Source organism: Sus scrofa, chromosome 4 (assembly GCF_054392235.1).
Source record: "Sus scrofa isolate SSC_HxYL_T2T_F1_AM1 chromosome 4, Sscrofa_HxYL_maternal_Yorkshire_Landrace_v2.0, whole genome shotgun sequence".
Lineage (NCBI taxonomy): Eukaryota > Metazoa > Chordata > Mammalia > Artiodactyla > Suidae > Sus > Sus scrofa.
Window position 1 is genome coordinate 119,444,115 of NC_139386.1, and position 19,787 is coordinate 119,463,901.

The window sequence follows — 19,787 nt, forward strand, 5'->3', positions numbered from 1 at the left end:
CACACCATTATTTCTTATTCATTGTTTCTTTTAATTTTTAACAATTAATTTTATTACATTTATAGTCATATCATTTGTTGTTCTTAATTTAAGAATTACAAATCTGAGGAAGAGCAATTGCTCTTACCATTCTCTTTTTCTAGTCACATATAGCTGATAACTAAAGAAAAGTCTGACTCCTAAATTTCTGTTGAAATCACACATATGAACTTCATATAGCTTCTAAAATCTGCCATTATTTCTTGAGTTGCTGGATATGAATTTTTCTCACTAAGATCCCTGCCTCTGTGTTTAAATTTTTAAACTGATTCTCTACACTGTAGCCAGAGTTATCTTCCTGTAATAGCTGTTTAACCATTTCACTACCCTGCTTAAAACATCCACTGTATCCCTATTGTTTTTAGATATATACCCAAACCACTATATGTGGCTTATAAAACTGGCATAGTATGGTATGAATATTCCTCATATATTCATCACACCTCAACACTGACCTCTTTTTTTAATCTATATTCATGAGATTTATTGACTTCAAAGACATGCTTCATCTTGCCTTCATTCTTCACGTGCACTTATTTTTGATATGTCTGAAATATTCTTTACTATCTCATCCTATCATCTTTTATCTTGCAAATACTCATTCATCTTTCATGTTACAGATTCCTCCTGAAAGTAATCCTCACTGATGCTCAAAATCCAGATGAATGCTTTTCTATGTGTTCATGTAATATACCTGGCTTCAAATGCCATGTTATATATCATTTGGCTAATTACCTTTTCTTTCCTGTATGCTTTGCTTCCTTGAGGGTAGACACTGTCCTTATTTTATTTGATGTTATAAATATAGCACATGCTATAATAAATACCTACCCCATAGAAATCCCTCAATGATAATTTTATTTATCCAAAAAAATATTTAACATCTACTCTATGTCAAACAATGCTCTAAGCACTTATGTTATTTTAATGACAAGGATCACTGCCTTTATGGAACTTACGTTCTAATGGGCTACAGAGACAATTAACAATAAGCATAATAAATAAGTATTGTTATGTTGGAACATATAAACACCATGATGGAAAAGACAAATAAACCAAAATTTCAAGCATGAAGAGATCAAGGAAAGAGGATGGATGAGGGAAGAAATGATTCCACACAGTCCTCTTTGAAAATATAAAAATTTAGCAAATATTTGAAGGAGATATTTATGTATGTAGACATCCAAAGGAAAAATATTTCAGAGAGAAAATATAGGTTGAAAGCAAATGCTTAAAATTGGGCTGTGCCTGCATATTAGAAAAAAAGCATGGAGCCCATGGTGGTTCAAGTAGAGAGAACAAGGGAGGAAAGCGGTCACAGCATTAAAGAATTTTGAATTTCATTCTGAATTAAATGGGAAAATATTGCAAAATTTTTAGCTGAGAAGGTACATGATCTTCCATATGTGCTAACTGAATTATTCTGACATTCGTGCTGAAAGTAAACTTGACTGGTACAAAAGCAAATTTCTGTTTCCATCTTAGAATGTGTACTAGCTTCCTATTGCTGCAGTAACAAATTAACACAAATTTAGTGGCTTAAAATAATGCAAATTTGTTATCTTATAGTTCTGGAGGTCAGAGATTCTAAATCAGTTTTATGGGGTTAAAATCAATGTGTCACAAAGGCTGTATTTCTTCTGGAGGCTCTTGGAAAGAATCTGTTTCTGGTCTTTTTTCCAGATTCTGGAGGCTGCCCATGTTTCTTTGGTCATGGTCCTTTTATAAACAATAAATAATGTCATCACTCTGACTTTTGCTTCCATCATCACATCTCCTTCTGTGACTCTGACCCTCTTGCTCCTTCTTATAATAACCCTTGTGGCTCGCTTGGACCCACCCACAATATCCTGGATAATCTCTCCATCTCAAGATCTTTAATTTAATGACAAATTTAAAGTCTCTTGTGACATGAAAGTAATATATTAACAGGTCTTTGGAATTAGAAAGCTGACATCTTTGGTGCAGATGCATTACTTTGCCTACCCCAGAATGCTACACACTAAACTGAAAAAAGAGTTTATGGATGCTATCAAATTTGTAGAAATGGATTCAATAGAAAAATGGATACTTGGGGTGTAGAAATAAATATATGTTAAAGTATAGCGAATATTTGGTAAGGTACATAAGTTTAAGCATAGATTTAATGAATTTTGGAACATATAGACACTATTAAACACCTCTTAGTTTGTATTGTAAAACATTTCAGGACTCCACAAACTCATTCATTCTTTGTCCAAGTAAATAAGCCCCTTCAAAAAAACAAAAACAAAAGCAAAAAACAAACAAACCAATAAAAGATCCCCAGAAACAACAAAAACCCCACTATTTTGGCATCTACTAACATAAATCAGTTTTGAAATTTATGTAAACAAAACCAACATGTTCAATATCACTAATTATTAGAGAAATGTAAATCAAAACTACAATGAGGTACCACCTCACACCTGTCAGAAGTCCTGGAGAGGATATGGAGAAAAAGGTACCCTCCTCCACTGTTGGTGGGGATGTAAACTGGTACAACCAATATAGAAAATAGATTGGAGGTACCTCAGGAAACTAAGTATAGAGCTGGGTATGTATCCAGACAAAGCTTTCATTGAAAAATATATACATGCATCCCTAAGTTCATAGCAGCACTATTCACAATAGTTAAGACATGGAACAACCTAATGTCCATTGACAGATAAATGGATTAAGAAGATGTGGCACATATATATAATGTAATATTACTCAGCCATAAAAAGGGAAACTAACGCCATTTGCAGCAACATGGATGGATCTAGAGACTCTCATTACAAGTGAAGTAAGCCAGAAAGAAGAAGACAAATACATATGATATCATTTATTTGTGGAATCTAACGTATAGAACAGATAATCCTATCTAAAAATAACAAACAAACAAAAAACAGAAACAGATCATGGCCAAGAAGAACTGACTAGGGTTTCCCAGGGGTTGCGGGGGAAGGGGAGGGAGTGGGATGGATGGGCATTTTGGGGGTTTTGGGGATGCAAACTGTTATATTTGGAATGAATAGGCAATGGGATCCTACTATACAGCACAGGGAAATGTATGTGATTGGGTCACTTCACTGTAAAACAGAACTTCATGAAATACTGTAACTTAACTATACTTTAATAATAATATTTTTTTCTGAAAAAAATTATCAACTCCATACAGACTGTGAATCTAAATGTAAAAGATCAAAGAGAAAATATTCTACAAGCAAACACATGCGACTATTTTTATCACTTTATAGAAAGGTTTCTTAAACAAGAGACCAAAACCTGAAAACATAAACAAAGGCATGACAAGTTGGATATATTTATTTTTACTTTATTTATTTATTTATTGTCCTTTTAGGGCTGCACCTGTGGCACATGGAAGTTCCCAGGCTAGGGGTCGAATTGGAGCTTAGCTGCCAGCCTATGTCACAGCCACAGCAGGATGGGGTCTGAACTGTGTCTGTGACCTACACCACAGCTCACAGCAATGCCAGATCCTTAACCCACTGAGCAAGGCCAGGTATCAAACCTGCACCCTCACGGATACTAGGCTGGTTCCTTACCACTAAGCCATGATGGGAACTCCTATATTTAAATGTTAAAGATAACAGTATTTCTTGAGAAAGTGACTGCAAAGTGTGGAAGAGAGAGGATCAAGTTTTCCCTTAGGTTTGACTTGAGTAATGTAAAGATGGAATTCAGTCAGAAAAGCTCACGCTGTTTTTGGAGGTGGTCAGCTACTCAATTTTGGACACATCAAATTAAAGATGTTTGTTACATACACAAGCAGAGATATCAAATAGACAATTTATGTAAATATAAAGTTTGTAGGAGTCATCTCAACTGGGGAAACAATTTTGGGCATCAAATAGACAAATCATATAAAGTTTTTAAGAGTCATCTCAACTGGATATATAATTTTGCATGTGAAAGCTATTTAAAGACATGAGAATGTGTAAAATCACCCAGATGGTAAATCAAGATACTTAAATCCCAGATATTTCAATTTTGAGATGGCCAAGGGGGAATAAGGCAGAATAAAGAGATCAGTGAAATAAGGAGCCCAACTAGTTTGCCAAGGTAAGAATTGTATCACTGTCTAAGGCATGATGAGTGTTGCTCTATGCTAAATAAAATGAAGGCTGAGAGTGTGTGGATTGTGGTTATGTTTATAATAGCAGTTTCAGTGGAGTAGGGGCAGTAAAATCCTGACTAGGAATCTTGATTGGAGAGTGAGATGAAAAGAATTCGACTATGAGTATAATCAGTAACAAGTAAAAAAATGTGATCGTTTTTGTGATAGATAATATTCAGAAAGCAGAAATTAGAAACAAAGAGGCTACTCCATGCATCATCAGGCCCAGTGGAAAAAGTGGCGCAGGAGGAAACACTGCCATGATGTTGAAAGACTTCTGAAGACACAATATTATTATAGGAAACTCAGAGAGAGAAGGCCAGGTTTCCATCAAGATAGAAAATTATGGGAGATTTCAGAAAATAAGTTGATATTATAGTGTAGAGAATGAGATTTAGGTTTGAGTGTGGGGTGAACCTCAGGAACAGAATTGGAAATATCCAGAGCTTCAAAGGGATGGGACTAGAGTATGAAAAACAAAACTTGACATGGTATTTGGGGGCCTCATATATTTTGGTTAAAAGATAGGAATAAGAGCATGATATTAATCCTAGTGAATTTAGGAAAATATTGGTGAAGATATTTAGCTTTGAAACTGATGATAACAGTAGAAAGACTGAGATCAATGAGCATGATTACCTTTGACTCTACTCTCACTCCTACCCTTCAAGACTCATCGTAAAGGGTGAATGAATTCATGACTTAGTTGTTAAGAAAATTTATCTTTTATGGAGGAAAAACCTAGGCAATATTTCAAAATCAGATAGAATGTAATTTCACATAGAGGAAGTTGGGTATTTCTAAAAGACTAGTGTCTTTCAGGCTATTGAAGAATGGTTAACATTACTTCCCATTTAATACGAGAAGAGATCTCTATCAGCGTATCCTTGGGAACTTCATTTCAGGGATGGCCGCTAGCTTGACATGGATAATTCTTAAAGAAAACATTTCTAGTTGACAGAAGTCAACTCTGTTTCTAAGCAGCACATTATTCTTAATTCCTAAAAGAGACTACAATCTCTCTTTCCTAACAAGGACTTATGATTCTCTTTGGAATTAATGATACAACTGTCTGGGATGAAGAAGAAGCAATATAACATTTTAAGATCAACCAGGGAACATAACTAATGAAGAAGACACTATCGAGTGAAAAATTAACACCAGAATTCCTTCTAAATGATGTTTTGGAAGTGAGCTCATCTGTAACCTCTTAAAAGATATCATTTAAAAGATAGCACTTAATGAATTCCCTTGTGGCACAGTGGTTTAAGAACCTGGCATCGTCACTGCAACGGCTAGGCTCACTGCTGTGTTGTGGGTTCGATCAACCCTGGCCTGGGAACTTCTACATGTTGTGGTCATGGCCAAAAAAAAAAAAAAAAAAAAAAAGACAGCATTTAAATATGTGATGATTCTTTTTTTTAAAAATACAGTAACATGAAGAGTAAATAAAATGAGAATGTAGTGATGGAAGAAATGTCACTGCGATATTGAAGAATCTGTGTAAAGTGACAAACTTCATCACAGTTGGGTTCAATCACAAAGGAATAGAAACTAAAGGAAAGTCGACTGAAATTAAATGATTGGCCACAAGCAATGTTAGTCAAGGAAACAAAAGAAAAAGGGTGTTTTATATGAAACTGTCAGACTGAAAGGAAATAACATTATTATTGGGCTCCAATTTTGTGTGTGTTTGGTGTGGGTCAAAATACCAAAGTCAAAGCAACCAGCCAATTATGGAGACAAAGAGAACATGAAAGGGAAACAACTTTGAGAAAAGTTTGTTCTAAGGAGACTCTTGAAAAGTTATCATTTAAAAGTATAAAAACATCTTCAGGGCATGAAAGGGAGTAGAGAGTAAAAAAAAAAAAGAAAAAGTTTGGAAAGTTGAGATGAATTTTCATCTTTGTGCTATTACGCCCTTTTTCATTTGTAAGAAATTTTACGTATCTGGAGCAGAATGAAGAATTTAAATATTAACAAGTTAAACATTCATCAAAAAATTCTAGAAATAGAAGAAATACCACAAAACTGAGTCATGGCATGGACAATTAAACTATACATAAAAAACTATACTTAAAAAAGCACTTTATATTCTTTCCTGTAAAAATCATGATACCTGCAACTGTAAATTTTGAAAAAATAAGAAAATGAATACTCTTTTATAAATATATTGTACTAAGGAAATTAGAGAATTTAGAATCACACACCAATGCTTACCGCATGGCAGCTTTAATTTCTAAATTTAGAAATTATTGCTATTGTTATTTTCATAATTATTTTCAAACAACAAAACAAGGCATTAGTAACTGTTTGTTACTTGAACAGTTTAAGGTGCTCAAGAAATATAAATATTATTGAAAATATTTTATTACTATCATAAAAGACATGAGTAGCTCCAAAATAACCTATATTCAACTTAGAAAATGAGTACAATAATCGAAAAATTAAAGTATAATAAGTGTAATTGGGAGATCAAATTAATGGGCCTGGGTCAACCTTACACAATAAAAGAAAATAGAAGATGCAGAGACTCAGAAGAAAAACACTAACAGATATGATTAAGAATTTGTAAAATTCAATAATGCGTAGTATAGAAGGACAAGTGAATGAAGAGCACGGTATTTGTACTTCAATATTAATTACTTTTTTTTTAAAAGTAACTATAGTGCGGTGTGGTCATGAAGTATGCATTGGCCTATTTAAAATAATCAGTATTGACCTATCAAATATCTAAAAATAATGTAGTAAATTATTGGTATAATGTTGTAACAAATCATTTATATATATATATATATATATATATATATATATATATATGCACAGAGTAGAATATTATTTTGTAGTGAAAATTAATAAATGATATCTTCATACCTCAGCATGAGTAGTTGTCAGAAATATAATGCCATGGAAATAAAAAAACACGTGGCACAAGAACAGGTTCAGAATAGACCCTTAGGATATGAAAAACACAAAACAGCAATGTGTGGATTACCAAAACACATTCAGTAAAACTATATTGAAAAGAAAAAAAAAACATAAAAACAAAATTCATGACTGGTTGCCTCTATCAAAGGGAGAAGGAGCTGATAGGATCGAGGGAGCTAAAAAGTGATAAAAATGGTACTGTACTGCTCAATTTCTTGAGCTGAATATTGAGTAAACAGGTGTTAATTTCATCACAATTATGTGTATCTCACACGAGTTCTATGAATATCCTTTTGTAGGCATTTATCTTTAATTAAAATAATACAAAATTAGGTGAGTGACTTCACAAATAACAGCATGAATAAAATAATTAGATAGTTCACCAAGTTTTCCATGAAATATCCATTATAATATACATGGATGGAATATTTTTCAAGGATTGAGAAGCATATCAGGAGGGGATAGGTCTGATTTCAGTAGATTAAACTCAGATTGTTTTAAGGTTTAATATCAGCAGGAACACACTTTCTCTTAAATATGATTGTTTTGTATATACTAGGTTTGGTGGTATTATCCCATGACACTTAAAACCTGTAGCTTTAGTAAACTTTTTAACTCATTTACAGAGCCTTCAGTAAATCATCTCTCTAGAAATAACTGAAACCTGTCATCAGGAGTAAGATCCTCTAATAGATTACTCACAATAATTGTTAGTACTAGCTCTAGTTCAGACATTATAAACAGAAACTTGATTAAAGACACTCTCTCCTGACTTTGAACATTTCCCATTCAATGAGCTTTTCACATTAGAGATCACCAAACCATCTCTGTAGCTTAAACTATGTATTTATGACCTCCCAGGTTACTCGGAATTGAACTTGGCTCTTTTGGGACCACCTTAATTTTTTAAACTACTCTATGGATATTAATCTGGGACAGAATGCTATTAGGTCTTCATCTATATCACTTACTGAGAAAATGCAATATTAAATAATGATACATGTTTTAATAACTCATTGACTAACAGGCTAGTAACTCTAGAAGTAATATAAATGAGAGAAAACAATAGCATTTCTGTGTATCCAAGACCTAAAATGTGGTATCTTTGATAATTCACTGCCCGAGTATATTCACATTCAGTTTAGAATTATGGTCTCAAAGTATTTTGCATGCATCTATAGCAGAAAATGTGCTGGCTAAGGTTAATACATGTCCTTAAGAATGTTGGAAACACAATTATCTTTATTTTGTGTATTTGCTCTTTCAGATTTGAAATGTATTGTCTATATCTGGGGTTTATAGCTTCTTTCTTGAAAAAAAAAGCAGATTAACATGTATTTGAAATAGATTATACGAAGAAAAAATGAATAGTTTTATTATTCTAAAAGAAAATAAAATTAAGCTACATAATTGCAGACTTTTATAATATAAATCTACATTACACATCAAGAGAAAACATTGAAACTTGTATAGAGGAAGAAAAATAATACTTGGCTTATGTTTATATCTATAATTCCTCTATAGATGAATATTAGATAAAATATATGTTCTTTTTAAGCTTACTATTACTCTCTTATTTGCTTTGGTTTTTTTTATTATTTTCATTATTTCAAAAGATAAATGATGCAACATTCCAAAACACACTTGTATTAGCAGAAATAAATATTAAATTTAATTACAAAACATTGCCATTGTTTTCCATACTTGAGCTATTTTATATGATAGAGCCATTCTTCTATTTTGATAAATATTTTGAGTATTTATTTATCCTTTAGAAATGCTGTCCTAACTTGATATCTAGAGGATATCTATATACATATAGATATAATATACATGTATAGATATATGTAGATATGAATAAACAAATATGTGTGTATATATATGCATGTATGCACATTGTACATGTACTTTCATACACACACACATCCACATATCACGCACACATACATCCTACTCTTTGCCTAACACATTATTTTAGTTTAAGAAAGTAAGTGTTAAAAATGAATAATTAACTATGTATTTTGAAGAACCAGATTTTCAGAAAATACAGAATTTATGTCTCATGATGTTATTTAAATAACCTGAGTTTACAAAGATGAAATTTCCATAAAATATGAAGGAAAATATATTTTTTGGTGAATCAGCTTCCAGTCCAGTTTTCCTTCAAGATGAAAAGTGCTCACCTTTGATATATAAGTTTAGTTTTTAAGCACTGATTATTGATACTTACATATTTGGAAATATTTTTGCAATTTATGTAGCATTATTTAAATACACTAAAACGATATTTTGGATTTCCCATTTGTGACTCAACAGAAACAAGTTTGACTAGTATCCATGAGGATGTAGGTTTGATCCCTGGCCTCGTTCAGTGGGTTAAAGATTTGGTATTTCTGTGAGCTGTGGTGTAGGTCTCAGACACTTAACACTGCATTTGCTGTGGTTGTAGTGTAGGCGGGCAGCTGCAGCTCCAATTCAACCCCTAGCCTGGGAACTTCCATGTGTCACACTTGTGGCCCTAAAAAAAAAAGGGCAAAAATAAATAAGTAAATAAAACAATTTTAAAATGATCACATCCATAATCATACAAAAGTCACAAACTAAAAAAATATGTATTACATTTTCACTGACTAAAAAGTGATACCTTGCAAAGACATCATTAAAAGGATCTTCCAACTCTTCTTCATTCCCCACGCAAACACAGGCATTGTATATTTGATTTGGAAGCCAACATACTTCTAAACAATGGAAAGATTAAAAGAGTAAATCATAACAAAATAACTTGGAATTAAATGACAAGACAAAGACGTCACAACTTTCAAGTAGTAGAATAATTAGAAAAGCATTTTAGCAAATAAGTTAACTATGAAAAAGAAATTTGAAAAATCAAAAAGCTAGAAAAGGATTACCAAGTATATTTAGTAAAAGTAAAGAATTACTGAAGCAAATAATTAAAGTACAACACAATGAAATGAAAAATAATAACAAAATGACAGTTAAAGACCGAAGATAAATCCTATTTTATACAAAATCTTCCACAATGTTAAGAAAAAGGAAAATACATAGTAGGTACGGTAAACACAGTATGATTCTGGCGCGTCCTAAAAATATCACTGTCAGTATTTAGTAGGGATAACCTAAATAAAAGTGATTAGAGAACAATGATACTTATCAGCATAGAGTAAACATCCTAAATAAAAATAATTTCTCATGTGCATGTGGAATTTCTGAGTGGCAGTTGCCTGGCTAGGGGTCAAATTGGAGCTGCCACAGCCATAGCAACATCTGTGACTTACGTTGCAGTTTGCATGGATGCCAGATCCTTAACCCACTGAGCTAGGCCAGGGATGGAATCAGCATCCTCATAGAGACAATGTCAGGTCCCTAACTGACTGATCCACAATGAGAACTCCCATGAATACTAATTTTTAGTACAAACTCTGCAGAGTAGTGACAAATAGGAACTTATTTACTTATGAATGTTTTAGCTCAAAAATGTACTGCAAAAACTTTACTTATTTGTGTATAATTTGCATTAAAATTAGGAATAAGAAATGATGGACTAATCACTGATAACATTCAATATTTTGGGAAAGATTCTAGACAATAAAGTAAGATTAAAAATATAAAGCATAAAGATTGGAAAAGAATTAAATATATTCTTATTTGCTTAATCATCACTATATGATGCTTTCTGCAAGTCAGATTATCTTGCAAGTACTTAACATATTAACTTATTTAACCTTCATAACAACTTTATGAGGCACTTACTATTATCATACACATTTATAGATAAGGAACTTGATATAGAGGGAATTTAATTGAATTACCCAAGGTTACCTAGCTAGTATGTGTTAGAGCTTGAATCCAAGGATTCTACTTCTAGTATACACATTCCTTACCATATATATGGCTGCTGCTTCATTATTTGGAGACTACGTGACTATGCAAATATGAAATTTCACAGTGTTACTGCGGAAATCACTGTAAGTGGTAAGATAGGCTAGAGAGTGAGCCACATTAAAAGTTAAATAGAAAGAAACCATTGAATGAATAATAATTTAGGTATCATAATAAACATTCACTTCATAAGCACTTTCTATTTATATTATAACAACTGTAAATTACCAATGTAGTAATTTAAGAAGAAATGGGAAAGTCATGATGTTATAGGCTTCAAGTCCCCTTCGAGGAGATTAAACCTAAAAGCCTCTGGTCATGTCTCATTGTAATGACCCTTCCCCCACCTTGAGCAGCCTGGGCTGCTCACTCCTTACTAAGGAAGGGATGGCACCCACTCCTCACCCCACCTGTATGTAACCTGCTTCCCATGCAAGTAAGTTATCCTGCCTAAAGCAATCAGAAGATCAAATATGCCACATACAGAGATCAAACAACACTCAGCCTTTACACAGAGTTTAGGGGGCTGGGGCAGGAGAAACTGGGTCTCCACGCAGGTCTGCGACATGGGAATATAAAAATCATAAAGCGAAGTGGGTCCTCTTTTTTACTGGCATGTGCATGCCTGTTCTCTCTCTTTCTCTGAAAGTGTACCTTCACTTTATTTTTTTTATTTTTTTTTCATTTTAAAGACATTATTTGATGTTCTTTTTTTTTATTACTCAAATGAATTTATCACATCTGTAGTTGTATAATGATCATAACAATCTAATTTCACAGGATTTCCATCCCACAGCCCAAGCACATCCCCCTACCCCCCAAACTGTCTCCTCCAGAGACCATAAGTTTTTCAATGTCTATGAGTCAGCATCTGTTCTGCAAAGAAGTTCATTGTGTGCTTTTTTCAGATTCCACATGTTAGTGAAAGCATTTGAGGTTGGTGTCTCATTGTATGGCTGACTTCACTTAGCATGATAGTTTCTAGGTCCATCCATGTTGCTAAAAATGCTGGTATTTCATTCTTTTTGATGGCTGAGTAATATTCCATGGTGTATATGTACCACATCTTCTGGATCCACTCCTCTGTCGATGGACATTTAGGTTGTTTCCATGTCTTGGCTATTGTAAACAGTGCTGCAATGAACATTGGAGTACATGCGTTTTTGTGAGTCGTGGTTTTCTCTGGATAGATGCCCAGGAGTGGGATTGCTGGATCAAATGGTAGTTCTATGTTTAGTTTTCTGAGGAATTGCCATACTGTTTTCCAGAGTGGTTGCACCAATTTACAATCCCACCAACAGTGTACTAGGGTTCCTTTTTCTCCACACCCTCTCCAGCACTTACTGTTTGTAGACTTTTGGATGATGGCCATTCTGGCTGGTGTTAAGGTGGTACCTCAGAGTGGTTTTGATTTGAATTTCTCTAATAATGAGTGATGTTGAACATCTTTTCATGTGCTTTTTGGCCATCTGCATGTCTTCTTTGGAGAATTGTCTGTTTAGATCTTCTGCCCATTTTTGGATGGGGTTGTTTGTTTTTTTGGTATGGAGCTGCAGAAGGTGTTTATAAATTTTGGAGATTAATTCCTTGTCAGTCGATTCATTTGCAAAGATTTTCTCCCATTCTGTTGGTTGTCTTTTTGTGTTGTTTAGGGTTTCCTTTGCTGTGCAGAAACTTTGAAGTTTGAGTAGGTCCTATTTGTTTATTTTTCTTTTTATTGTCAATACTCTGATAGGTGGATCTGAGAAGATGTTGCTGTCGTTTATGTCAGAGAGTGTCTGGCCTATGTTTTCCTCTAGGAGTTTGATAGTGTCTGGTCTTATATCTAGGTCTTTAATCCATTTAGAGTTTATTTTTGTGTATGGTGTTAGGGAGTGTTCTAATTTCATTCTTTTCCATGTGGCTGTCCAGTTTTCCCAGCACCACTTATTGAACAAGCTGTCCTTTCTCCTTTGTATATTCTTTCCTCTTTTGTCATAGATTAGTTGGCTGTAGGTGCATGGGTTTAATTCTGGGCTTTCTATCCTGTTCCACTGATCTATATGTCTGTCTTTGTGCCAGTACCATGCAGTTTTGATGACTGTTGCTTTGTAGTATCGTCTGAAGTCAGGGAGCCTGATTCCTCCAGCTCCATTTTTCTTTTTCAGGATGTCTTTGGCTATTCTGCGTATTTTGTACTTCCAAACAAACTTTAAAATATTTTGTTCAAGTTCTGTGAAAAATGTCCTTGGTAATTTGATGGGGATTGCACTGAATCTGTAGATTGCCTTGGGTAGTATAGTCATTTTGATAATATTAACTTTTCCAATCCAAGAGCATGGTATATCTTTCCATCTATTTGTGTCATCTTTGATTTCTCTCATCAGTGGCTTGTAGTTTTCAGAGTACAGGTCTTTTGTTTCCTTAGGTAGGTTTATTCCTAAATATTTTATTTTTTTGGATGCCATGGTAAACGGGATTGCTTCCCTAATTTCCTTTTCTGCTTTTTCATTGTTAGTATATAGAAACGCTATTGATTTCTGTGTATTGATTTTGTATACCTTCACTTTAATAAATTTGTAAAATGCAGGAGTTCCCATCCTGGCTTAGCAGAAATGAATTTGACTAGTATTCAATAGGATGCAGGTTCAATCCCTGGCCTTGCTCAGTGGGTTAAGGATCTGGCATTACCATGATGCCAGATGAGGCTCAGATCCCGCACTGCTATGGCTGTGGCGTAGGTCAGCAGCTACAGTTCTGATTCAATCCCTAGCATGGGAATCTCCATATGCCACAGGCATGGCCCTGAAAAGACCAAAAAAAAAAAAAAAAAAAAAAAAAGTTGTAAAATGCCCGCCATTTCAATGCTTTGCTATGGCAGGAGAGGGACTGAGGAAACTGCAATTTGATAATTCTGGAAAACATTCTATCAATTACAGAGAAAATTATCAAACATTACTGAACAAAATGTAAAAACACCCAAGTGGGGGATATGACATGTTTAAAGGTAGAGAGTTTTAATATTTAAAAATACTTATCTTCCCAAATCATCTATAAATTTTATGTAACTCTGCTAGAATTTCAAAGGATAGTACAAATGTTCAATAGTTAAGACAATTTTGAGAAAAATAAGTAACCCATAGTATGTTTCCCAGTTGATAGTAATATGTATAAACAGAGTGTTGACAGAATATATAACTAAATTGAAGAGAAAGATAACACCAGGAACAGATTAATACTCATGCAGATAATTTGCTACATAGGTAAGCAGTGCTGATGAAATGATCTATTTCGTGGTTTTGAGACAAATGATTTTCTATGTAGAATAATCTGAATATTCTTCCTGATACCATAAACATGATTTCCTCTGAGGATATTTCCACTAGAAAGCACGTCCCCAGGAATTCTTTTCTTGAGATTGTCTTTCTGTGTGTGTGGCATTTTAGGGCTGCAACCACGGCATATAGAGGGTTCCAAGCTAGGGATGTAATGAGAACTAATAGTTACTGGCCTACACCACAGCCATAGCAACACCAGATCTGAACTATATGTGCAACCTATAGCACATCTCATGGCAATGTCAGATTCTTTACTCACTGAGCAGGGCCAGGGATAGAACCTGCATCCTCATGAATACTAGTTGGGTTCCTAATCCACTGAGCCATGAAGGGGAACTCCTTTTTTTTTTTTTTTTTTGAGACTGTCTTAAATTTTCCCTGGTAAATCAGTTCTAAAGCCTTCATCTGTTAAAATCCAAGTACAGATAGTTTCTTTCTATTATACAGGCTTTAAAAACCAACTGCTCCTTTCAGATTAATGCCAGTATTGTAACACATCTATGTACTGTGATATTGTGATTTATAATAAGAAACTTCTGTTTGGTCTTTGTCCTGTTTCTGACAAAGAGCTCCTAAAATTCTTTGAATTTTTTAAGTGGTGAGAGCAACAAAGGTTCTTTGTCATGTTGGAAAGCATCAAATGGTGGGGACTGGTCACCAGGACTATCAACTAGTGATTAAAGGTTAGAACTTTCAGTCCCACCTCTGACACCCAAGAAGTGGTGAGGGGCTGGAGTTTTAATCTATTGCCAATGGCCAATGACTTAATCAAGTATGCCAATGTAACAAAGCTTCTATAAAAAAGGGGGGGGCAAGGCTCATAGAGCTTTTGCGTTGGTGAACATATGAAAGTGCTGGGAGAGTATCAGTCTGAGATGAGATGGATGTTCTGAGCCCTTCCCCCACGCACTGCCCTACGCATCTCTTCCACGGGTGTTACTAAATTCTATCTTTTTGTAATAAACTGGTTATCTAGTAAGTAAAATGTTTCTTAGAGTTCTATGAGCTGCTCTAGCACACTAATCAAACCTGAGGAGAGAGTCATGGGAACGTCTGATTTTTCTAACCAGTTTGTCAGAAAAACAAGTAACAACCTGGACTTGCGACTAGTGTCTGAAGTCTAAGGAGAGGGTCAATCTAAGCAGTGGGTCAGAAGCACAAGTGATAATCTGGGCTTCCAACTGGCCTCTGAAGTAGCAGGGGAAAGTATTGTAGGGCTGAACCCTTAACCTGTGGAATCTGATTCTCGCTAGTAGATAGTTTCAGAATTGAGCTGAATCCTAGGACACCCAGATGGTGCCCAGAGCATTGCTTGCTCTCAGTGAGGGGAACCACCCTCTTCTGTATAAAGTGGAATTGGGATCTGAATATGTTTATCTACGCTTAATCTTATTTTAACCTATAAAAGCATTACTAACTTTGATTTTTAGTCAATATAATTTTTTCATCACTTATACACATATTTGTCACTCCCTGGCTCATCATTCTTATTGTATCTCATATCTTTTATAAGGTGAATATTTTTCTTCTTGGAAGATACCCTCATTCAACTCTGACATATTTTTCTCCAAATTCTTTGGGAAAGTAGCGATGTTCACAACTTTACCACTAACACACACACTCTCTAAATACTTTGTACTCCTCTATTTGATCTCTTTCTTCCTTTCAGTCTTAATATTCAAAACCCAGATTATATGTGATATTTTCTCAAATCTTCTCATGAAGTCCTCCATCTCTTTTAAGTTTTTATTCATGTCTTTATCTCATTACTGTTATGTGCTATATTTGCATAATTTATTCAAATATAATGTCTAGTTCACTTATATATTTTCTGCCTTTCCTCTTATTGCTGCTAATTAACTGAAGTACATATTACATCAGGGATAGTTATAAAAATCATAGGTATGCAGCTCAATAAATTATTACTAAGCGAGTAAAAAGATGCAAGTAATATTTAGGTTAAAAAATACCCTTGGAGTTCCAGTTGTGACTCAGGGGGAACAAACCTTACTAGCATCCATGAAGATGTAAGTTCATTTCCTGACCTTGCTCAATGAGTTAAGGATCTGGTGTCGCTATGAGCTGTGGTGTAGGTCACAGAGTGGACTCGGATCTGGTGTTGCTGTGGATGTGGCAGAGACCCGCAACTGCAGCTCCAGTTAGACCCCTAGCCTAGGACTGCCCTTCCATGTGCCACAGCTACGGCTTTAAAAAGAAAATAAATAAATAAATAAATAAATAAATAAATAAATATATATATAACTATAACTATATATATATATAACTATATATATAACTATAACTATATATATATAACTATATATATATAAAATTATCAACATAGAGAAGTCCTTGCCATACCTTTTCACAAAATTTTGTCCTTCTTTCCTTTTATTAATACATTGATAATTTATGATTACAGAATGGTATTGTTTTAAAATTGCATAAAAAATTGAATCATACAAAAATATTTTTGTGTCAGTCTTTTTTACTTAAAATATTTTTGAGATTTATTCACATTTAGCTTGCATCTATAGTTTATTGTTTTCACTGCTATGCAGTATTCCCTTATATGACTATACCATCATTAATCTATCCACACTTATGATAGAATTTATTTTCAGGATTTATGTATTACGGATGATGCTGTATTGAGCATTGCTGTACCCATCTTTGGTGCACGTGGAGACATTTCATCTAGCAAAGATTTAGGAGTGAAACTGCTGGGTTATACAATAGATAATGACAAATAATTCTCTGAAGTCATCATATTAATTTACATTCTTTGCTAGTCATTACTAAGAATTCTTTTGTCTTCAGATACTTGAGAACACTTGCATCATTAGTCAGTTTTTTGAATACTTGTCCCTTAACATCATATGTAGTTTCTCTGAGGTTTTAGTTTACATTCCCCTGATGTTGACACTAAGTCACATTTTGATGTGTATTAGTCATCTAAACATCTTCTTTTGCAAAGAGCTTGTTTAGTTTTCATGCCAATATTTCTACTGTATTATTTACCCCCACCCCCCTCTTCTTCTTTTTGGCTGTGGCATATAGCAGCTTGATATGGGATCTCAGTTTACCAGAGCAGGGATCTAACTCAGACTGAAGTGGTGAAAGGGCTGAGTCCTAACCACTAGACCACCAGGGAACTCCCTATTGCTTTGATTGAAGCCCATTGTCATTTATATATATATATATATATATTTTTTTTTTTTTGTCTTTTGTCTTTTGTTGTTGTTGTTGTTGTTTTTATTGTTGCTATTTCTTGGGCCGCTCCCGCGGCATATGGAGGTTCCCAGGCTAGGGGTTGAATCGGAGCTGTAGCCACCGGCCTACGCCAGAGCCACAGCAACGTGGGATCCGAGCCGCGTCTGCGACCTACACCACAGCTCACGGCAACGCCGGATCGTTAACCCACTGAGCAAGGGCAGGGATCGAACCCGCAACCTCATGGTTCCTAGTCGGATTCGTTAACCACTGCGCCACGACGGGAACTCCTTCATTTATATATATTAATGATATGTATTAATTCTTCTTCTTTAATTCTTTACCTTCTATTTTAAAACTCTAATTGTTGATTTTGAGAAAGAGAGGTTCTTAATTTTAATCCTAGAAGGCTTATTGATTTTATCTCTAATACTTACATCTGTAATCAACCTGGGATATTTTAAAATATAGGTATGCAATTAAACCTTCATCACTTTGTTGAGGTATCTTTTCTCTGGTTTGCAAGGGCATATTTTTCTTAAACCTAGGGACTAAATATGTGTGCCCTCTTTATGTATGTTCCACTTTATCTGCTGGTCTGCACTTAATGTCCTTAGCCAAATATCACTCAATATTTCAATGTATATCTATAATCTTGCTAACTCAGGAGTAACTCCAACTGAGTTTACTTTTCAAGAGTGTTATTACTGTCATTGTTTTTTTTTGTATTTCTTTATAAATTTTAGAGTTAGATTAATATACCTGTGGCAATTTTGATTTTGATTTGATTTCAATGAATCAATAAATTAATTTGGAAAAGGATAACACTTAAGAAGTTGAGTTTTCAAAACCAGGAAAGTGATATACATTTCCATTTCCATTTCTCTAATATTAATCAATGATATTGAGTTTTCTATATAGGGCTCTTGTGTACCTTTCATAGTATTAATTCTAGGGTATTTAATGATTTTGATATTACTATAAATGATATACTACAGTTTTATTTTTAAAATTTTTGATGCTGATTCCATTTTGCTTTTGTTTAAAAAATATACACATATAAATTTCTGGTATTTTTTTTTCAAAATTATTTGGTAATTTATTATCTCCTCTTTTTTTAAACTCATTATTCTTTTTTTATTCTTTTTTAAAAATATGACAATATACTTATTCAATAATCATGCCTGATAAGTTTAAGATCTGAAGTCTTTTCTTGATGTGTCTATTATTCTGCTGATTCTCATAAACAGTACCTTGTTTATGTATGAGGGTTTTAAATTTTTAAATTGTTAGCTCATTTTTTCTAAGAACTTTATTTTTGAGGATTCTTTGAAGTCCAAGTTAGACCTGGGTTCTTCCAGAAAGTATTTGCTTTTGCTTTGCTTTGAGCACCTATTAAGCACTATGAAAAATCAAATAATTTTTGTAGTTTGATGTTTTTGGAACACTCACCTATATAATAATTTTATAACATGATTCAAACTTTTATGTTCCTCTTAGGTTTTTAATAATACAATATTTATTAAAATGTGCATTTTCTGTATAAGTCAGCAATGATAATTCTTTTTCATGATTTATTCATTAATCAGATTAACTAGATTAAAGACCTACAATATTGTCAGTTCCTTGATATGTACACCCACAATTTATGGTCATGTGATTTTTATGTTCTGAAAAATGAATTGCTAATTTAATGGGTTAAACATTTTATTTAGCATTGTAATATTACATTTCCTTAATTAGTAAGATGGTTAAAAGTTTTCCATATGTTCCTCATTATATTTCCTCTTTGGTGAATTGTGTCCTTCTTTTTTTTTTTTTTTTTTTTTTGTCTTTTTGCTATTTCTTTGGGCCGCTCCCGCGGCATATGGAGGTTCCCAGGCTAGGGGTTGAATCGGAGCTGTAGCCACCTGCCTACGCCAGAGCCACAGCAACGAGGGATCCGAGCCGCGCCTGCAACCCACACCACTGCCCACAACAACGCCGGATCGTTAACCCACTGAGCAAGGGCAGGGACCGAACCCGCAACCTCATGGTTCCTAGTCGGATTCCTTAACCACTGCCCCAAGACGGGAGCTCCGAATTGTGTATTTTTTTAACATTATGTTCATAATTGTTTTTTTAATAGTTGTTTTTGTAAGTTAAGATGTTGTTAGAGCAGCTTGTTCTGCAGGTTTTTAGCAATCAATGTACCATATTGCACTATGACATAACACTTTTCCTTGAAAATCTAAACCAATTTTCATTTC